At 39.4% G+C, this 7,731-nt stretch overlaps 1 long non-coding RNA gene across 2 annotated transcripts; it reads left to right on the top strand.

The window, feature by feature from the left end:
• The first annotated feature begins 1,195 nt into the window (after window positions 1–1,195).
• LOC147799403 (uncharacterized) lies at window positions 1,196–5,488 on the top strand. 2 transcript variants are annotated; one of them, XR_015425072.1, is made up of 3 exons: window positions 1,196–1,320; window positions 3,365–5,034; window positions 5,297–5,488. It is a non-coding gene; the product is annotated as an uncharacterized LOC147799403 (long non-coding RNA). The 2 variants fall into 2 exon arrangements; XR_015425073.1 differs by lacking the exon at window positions 1,196–1,320 and adding an exon at window positions 2,672–2,768.
• The last annotated feature ends 2,243 nt before the right edge of the window (window positions 5,489–7,731 follow it).

Genomic DNA, 7,731 nt, shown 5'->3' with positions numbered 1-7,731 from the left:
CACCATAAAGGGTTCACTGCCTTAGGTTTTAGCTGGGCTCCCACCAATAACCTTGTAAGATTTTGGCAGATGCAAATATCTGAGTTATAGACCTACAAATCGAATATCAAAGCGTAATGATGATTCTATTTGTTGATACGGGCTATTCACAATAGTACGCCACCAAGATTTTGCAACACGTTGGCTAATCATAACGCGCAAAATTTGTCGACCTTTTCTAAACGCACATTGGGTCGACAAATTTTGCGCACTGTTATTGACCAACGCGTTGCAAACTCTTGGTGGCGCACTATTGTGAAACGGCCGTATTGTGAAAGGTCATAATATCGGGTATACAAGTCATCATATTTTTAGCCCTCTACAAGTAGAAAAAATCTGTGTTACATCTCTCACTGTGTGAAAACATCACTTCTTTTATAAAACGGATCATTATCAAAAATTTTCCCCCACGGTGCTGCTGCTGTGAGGTCATATAAGGAAGATAGAATTCGATTTGCGTGGGGCTTTACTGTTGAATGCCATGAAGTCCGCAGTCTGTTGTCATGTACAATAGCCACATTTTGCCAGTAGACCGATTGCGCCCGCTATGTCATTTGACCTATCGGGGGTATAACATGTCAGTAAACATAGCGTCCTCCGTGAGTCTTATAAATCAAAATTAAGGTTACAGTCGGTTCTTTTCTCAGACTGTTGATATGCTGAGGGCCATAAAGAAAATCAGCATATTTTGGTAAACAGCTTGAACCGCAAACAGCTTCAACAACTCCATTGTTCATTGAAGACGATCTCTTGCATTGCTGCTTAAGGGTGGATATCTTATCCAGTGTGAAGTTAAGGTAATTCTCCTATGCTACTTTTCCGGCCGTAACACGCATTGAATCAGGTCTGAACTGAATTGCACATCCCTGTGTAAATGGTCCGTGGTTATGTTAAGGAGATTCACGTCCTCGCCCATTCATATTAAGGAATCTCAACATTTTTGTCATTTCTCTGTCTGAACATGTCTCTCCCTTCACTACTTTCCATTGTACAAGAGAACAAAAGCTTTCTTTTTATGCTTGGAGGCGTTAGACAAAGTTGATCCATTGTCCAGTGCTGGTTAGCTATGCACACCTAGTCTATGTGCATAAACGTTGCATTCCAAGCACAAGCCTTATTTGTGCAACTCTTCGGCTGAGTTCACAACTATTTTTATTTTTCATCCCAATGTACGATGCATGCATATCAAGTCACACACAGATACATACAGGCGGCACACTGAGCAGGGTGGAGGGTGCTTGCTTCATTACATCGGTAAGCTAAATGGACTAATATGTAAAGGTGAGTAGCGGAAATATACCAGCTTCAAGGAATTCTATCGATTTGACCTCACGGTACCTGAAAATTGTCCAAATCTGGCAGTTGGGTATCACCTACAAGGACAAATCCATCCATCACAAGTTGACCTATCCACTTCATATTCTCCATATTGGAATGAGTTACATATGCAGACGCTATTTGACACCTGTGCACAGTCACAAGCCCCACCAGACTGTTTTGTAAGCGTTCAAGTGTATTCTAAGTAACGAATTGGTTTTTCCCTCCTAAATTGAACTTTTTTGAACATGTTTTTGTTTTTTGACTGCTAATAGGTCACTGTACGGAATAATTACAAGCGTCCATATTTGGAACTTCCCCCAATTCGTACAATTTTCCAAATCCGGCAATCGTGGTGTCATAGAAAAGAGCACGCATTTCTTTAAACATTTAGGTTCATATGAACAACTGCTGTTGTTGAAAGGAATCCACTAAAGAATTCGAGACCCGTTTTCCCTACTCCTTCGTATTTTATGCTACCGTTTCTTGTCCACACCTAAAGGGGCGTAATTGTGCTGTATTCGAACGTGAAAGGTAACAGGTTAAGTAGCATGGCATTTGTAGTGACATAGGACAAGAAACCTGGTCCGCTATCCGCATAACGTTTGGAAATGCTTCTTGTTGTACTGCGTGAATGTCATTGTAAATCTCCCCTTTTCCACACTTGACTGGTCCTATTCCGAACCAAAGATTCATTCATATAATCTAAAATGAAAATTATCCAAAATGGAAATGCTTGTGACATTCAAAATGGCAAATGTTCCTCTATCAACTGATCCACTGATGCAAGTTTCATAGCCATATTTCTTTCAGGTAAGGGAAATAGAAGCAAAAGAAGACAGGAGTTTTTGTGCTGCCGCTTGCTACTTTGGTGCAATTCTATATGCGTCCATACTTTTAATACCGATTCTGTTCCCGCGCAGAGTGTTTGTATATATTGGGTCATAAAAGACCTGCAAATTATCCTAATCTGGCAATCCTGGTCAGTTTTAAAAGGGCACAACGTCCTTTATCCAATGATGTTGGTTTGCTATTTACATTTGCTGTAAGGAAATTTGGTTTGGAAGGGAAGATTTATTATCTTTTCCATGCTATATTTGTGCAATTCTAAATTTATCCACACTTGGCAACTTTGTCCACATATGGCAATTGTGGTGGCATCTGAAAAGCTCACATGTTTCTGTATCCAATGATGTACGTTTCATTTTGAGGGAAATATCTGCCACAGAAGGATAGAATTCTTGCCCGACTGATTGATATTTTTATGCAATTCTGCATTTATTAACTTTGGGCTGGTCCTGTTTCCGCAGAAAGATGTCTGCAAAGATTGGATATCAAATGACACGGAGTTTTGTTCAAATCTTGGAATCGTGGTGATGTCTGAAAGGAACCGTTTTCTTCGGCCCAATCATGTAAATTTCATATTCATGCTTGCTTTCGTTAGGGAATATACGCCAAAGAGGTCCAAAGTCTTGCGCGACGGCTTGCAAGTTGCATGCAATTCTGCAGTTCCCCACATTTTACCTTTCCTGTTTCCACGCAGAGATGTCTACATCTATTGGATTTTAAATGACCTTAATGTTCAAATACGGCAATTATACATTCATCCAAATTTTACCGGTCCTGTTTCCACCCGAAAATGTCTCAATATATTGGATCATAAATGACAATTGCTCTAAGTTTTATATTCATGTTTACTTTAGTCGGGGATATATCAGTCAAAAAAGGCAAGAATTCCAGCTCGGGTGCGTGCTGTTTTATATAAATCTACATCGTCCACCCTTTACCAGTCCTGATTCCGCCCAAAATGACTGCATATATTGCCCCGAAATTGTTCAAATTTGGCAATCTTTGTGACATCTGAAAGGGCACATGTTACTCAATCCAATGATGGAAGTTTCATTGTTATATTTTATTTAGTTTGAGAAATATCCGCAAAAGAAGGTACGAGCTCTTGGCCGTGTGCTTGTCATTTTGAAAGCATTCTGAATTTCTTTACATTGAACAGGTCCTTTCCCAGCCCAAAACTGTCTTCATGTATTGGTTCATAAATGACCCAGGAATTGCTCAAATCTGGCAGTCTCGGTGGCATCTAAAAGGGCACATGTTACTCGATCCAGTGATGTAAGTTTCATATTGATGTTTACTTTAATTTGAGAAATATCTGCAAAAGAAAGGGAGAATTCTCGGCCGTGTGCTTGCCATTTTGACGGAATTTGTTATTAGTTACGTTGAACAGGCCGTTTCCAAGTCCAAAGATGTCTGCATATATTGGATTATAAAAGACCTGACAATTGTTCAAATCTGGCAATATCGGTGGCACCTGAAAGGGCATATGTTACTCAACCCAATCATGCAAGTTTCATAGTTTTGTTTTCTTGAGTAAGAGAAATCTCCGCAAAAAAAAAAAAGATTTCTTGGAAGGGTGCTTGTCATTTTGACGGAATTTTGTATTCTGTAAGTTTCATATTTATATTTTCTTTAGTTAGAGAAATATCCGCAAAAGACGTTAAGGGTTCCAGGTCGTGTGCTTGTTATATTGACGGAATCCAATATTTCTTTACGTTGACCAGGTATTTTTTCCCAGACCAAAGCTGTCTGAATATATTGGATCTTAAATGACCTGAAAATTCTTCACATCTGGCAATCCCGGTGGCATCTTAAAGGGCACATGTTACTCAATCCAATGATAAGTTTCATATTCATATTTGCTTTAGTTTGGGATATATTCGTCAAAGAAGGCAAAAATTCTGGACCGGCATTTTTACATTCTTCCACCTTTTACCAGTCTGTTCCCGTCCCAAAATGTCTGCATATATTGGATTACAAAACCTGAAAATTGCTCAAATTTGGGAATCTTGGTGGCATCCGAAAGGGCACATGTTACTCAATTTAAGGATATAAGTTTCACATTTGTGTTTTCCTTAGTTAGAGAAATTTCCGCAAAAGCAAGGAAGAATTCTTGGAAGTGTGCTTGTCATTTTGACGGAATTCTCTATTCTGCAAGTTTCATATTTATATTTTATTTAGTAAGAGAAATATCTGCAAAAGAAAGGAATAGTTCTTGGAACTGTTTGCTATTTTGACGGAACCCTATATTTCTTAACGTTGAACAGGTCCTTTCCCAGCCCCAAAATATATGCATATATTAGATCATAACAGACCTCAAAATTGTTCAAATCTGGCAATCTTTGTGGCATTTGGAAGGGCACATGTTACTCAATCCAATGATGTAAGTTTCATATCCATATTTGCTTTAGTTAGGGGTATATACGTCTAAGAAGGCGACGATTCTGGACTGGCATTTCTTCACTCAAACACCCTTTATCGGTTCTGTTCCCGCCCCAAAATGTCTGCATATATTGGATTATAAAACCCCTGATAATTGTTCAATCCTGGCAATCTTAGTGGCATCTGAAAGGGCAACTATTACTCAATCCAATGATGTAAGTTTCATATTCATATTTGCTTTATTTAGGGAAATATTTAAGAAAGAAATCGACAATTCTTGTACTACTGCTTCGTCTTTTTACGCTAATCATCATTTATCAACCTTCCACAGGTCCTGTTGCGGCCGAAACATGTGTGCATATTTTGGATCATAAATTACCTGAAAATTGTCCAAATGATTCAAACATCGTTTCATTGTGAAGGGGACATGTAACTCTATCGAATGAAGTAAGTTTCAAAATCATATTTGCTTTACTTTGGGAAAGAACCGTAAAGGGAGGCGGGAGAAGTTGTTGGACTGCTTGGTATTTTTTCGCCTTTCTCCATTTGTCTCACTTCAGCCGTCTATTTCCAACCAAATACGTCTGCATATATTGGATCATAAAATACCTCAGAATTGTCCAAATGTGGCAGTCTTAGTTTCATCTTAAAGGGGACATGTAATTCTATCAAATGATGTAAGTTTCATATTCGTATTTGCTTTACTTAGGGAAAGAACCCTAAAAGGAAAAAGGGGATCCCGTTGGACTGCTTGGTATTTTTCGCCTTTCTCCAATTGTCAAAACTTCATCTGTCTATTTCCCGCCCAACATGTCTGCATATATTGGATCATAAAAGACCTCAGAATTGTCGAAATCTGGATTTCTTGGTGCCATCGGAAAGGAGACGTGTAACGCTCTTCAATGATGTAAGTATCATATTCATATTTGCTTTACTTAGTCAAAGAAACCTAAAAGGAGGCGGGAGTTTATGTTGGACTGCTCTCTATTTTTTCGCCTTTCTCAATTTGTCAACACTTCAGCCGTCTATTTCCTGCCCAACATGTCTGCATATTTTGGATCATAAAAGAACTCAGTATTGTCCAAATGTGGCAGTCTTGATGCCAACAAAAAGGGGACATGTAACTCTTCTCAGTGATGTAATATTTACATTCATATTTGCTTTACTTAGGGAAAGAAACTTAAATGGAGGCGGGAGTTTCTGTTGGACTGCTTGCTTGCTAAAAAAGCCTTTCTCCATTTGTTAACCTTGAGCTGTCCATTTCCCGCCTAACATGTCTGCATATATTGGATCATAAAAGACCTCAGAGTTATAGAAATCTGGCAGTTTTGGTGCCATCTGAAAGGGGACATGTAACTCTCTTCATTGATGTAAGTTTCATATTCATATTGGCAGTCTTGGGACTTAGGAAATATTTAAGAAAGAAAGCGACAATTTTTGTACTACTGCTTCCTCTTTTTACGCTAATCATCATTTATCAACCTTCCACAGTTCCTATTGCTGCCGAACCATGTGTGCATATATTGGATCACAAATGACCTCGAAATTGTCCAAATGATTTAAACATCGTTTCATTATGAAGGGGACATGTGACTCTATCAAATGAAGTAAGTTTCAAAATCAAATTTGCTTTCCTTAGGGAAGGAAACCTAAAGGGAGGTGGGAGTTCCTGATGGACTGCTTGCTATTTTTTCGCCTTTCTCCATTTGTCAACACTTCAGCCGTCTATTTCCCGCCCAACATGTCTGCATATATTGGATAATAAAAGACCTCAGAAATGTCCAAATCTGCCAGTCTTGGTGCCATCTAAAAGGGGACCTGTAAATCTTCTCAATGATGTAAGATTCCTATTCATATTTGCTTTACTTGGGGAATGAAGCGGCAGTTCATGTTTGACTGCTTGCTATTTTTTCACCTTTCTCCATTTGTGAACACTTCAGCAGTGTCACACTAGGGGTCCGACTTTCCCCTCAGTGGACCAAAAAAATATAACTAACCAGTATGGTAGTAGGTACACAAGTTTTTTGGAGGTCAAACAATCATACTTCAAAATCGATCAACCGTTTTTTTTTCATTAGACAAGGAATATTTATTCTACCAACCCCCCTACCAAAAAAAAAAACACTTGTACCCAAAACCAGTTTCTAATCGAATTAGTAAAATGTGTAAATACCTAATTGTATCCCCCCTACGGCCGTTTCGTGAAAATAAATAAACAAATCTTTACCACTAATTAGTTAATTATTCAAGCCCCACCAGGCCACCTTCATAACAGTCAACAGTTTGCATGGGTGGAAGAATGCCCACGCCCCTGTACCATGCAGTTCTCTGCAATATGTCTGCCAGCTCCTTGGAGTAAAGCTGTCTCCAGGTGGGTGCACGGATGAACATCAGCGCCTCGGCTGATCTTCCAGGAAGGTCGAAGGATGGTTCTCCCTGCTGGCCTGATGGTCGGCCTCAAACCTCTCTGTACTGTTTCACCTCGAGCTGGGTGGGGTGGCTAGTTCACTAAGAACTGTGGAGCGATACTGGAGCTCGTTCATTCATAAAGATGTTTGTTCACTCAGAACAAATATAATGATCCCTTCGGAATGACGGTTGTTCACTCAAAACAAATGATTCCCTCAGAATGAAGGTGGTTCACTCCGAACAAATGGTTCACTCAGAACCAGCAAGGTTTTAAGTTCCCCTCAGGGAAAACCAGTTTGATTTCCAAACTGGCTTTTCTTCAGGGCCACGCCCTATGTACAGTACATGCAGGACATGTACCTCACCACACAGGTGGACTACCCTTCCATACACCACAAAGGCTGCATTGGTAGTGCCTAACAGCACACACACAGGGGAGTGCCTTGGACTAAAGTTACTCAAGCATGATTAATTTGCATAACATTCCTTGCCACTATGTATTCTCTGACAAATTTGGTTTTGAATAGCCATCTACACTCTGCAGTGGGTGTGTGGGGACAAACTCAAATCTGAAAGTAACTCTTAGCCCAAAGTTTTCTTTCTACCAATATTTATATAACCACGGATTTCACACATTTCCCAACTTGTGATGTTAATGTAATATAAACATGATTTATAAATTTCTCACATTGTGACAAGCAGTCTATTTCCGGCCCAACATGTCTGCATATATTG

This window comes from Acanthaster planci, linkage group LG04 (assembly GCF_054643075.1).
Source record: "Acanthaster planci isolate LZ-2023a linkage group LG04, COTS_SCS, whole genome shotgun sequence".
Lineage (NCBI taxonomy): Eukaryota > Metazoa > Echinodermata > Asteroidea > Valvatida > Acanthasteridae > Acanthaster > Acanthaster planci.
This window is presented reverse-complemented; position numbering and strand designations above follow the sequence as displayed.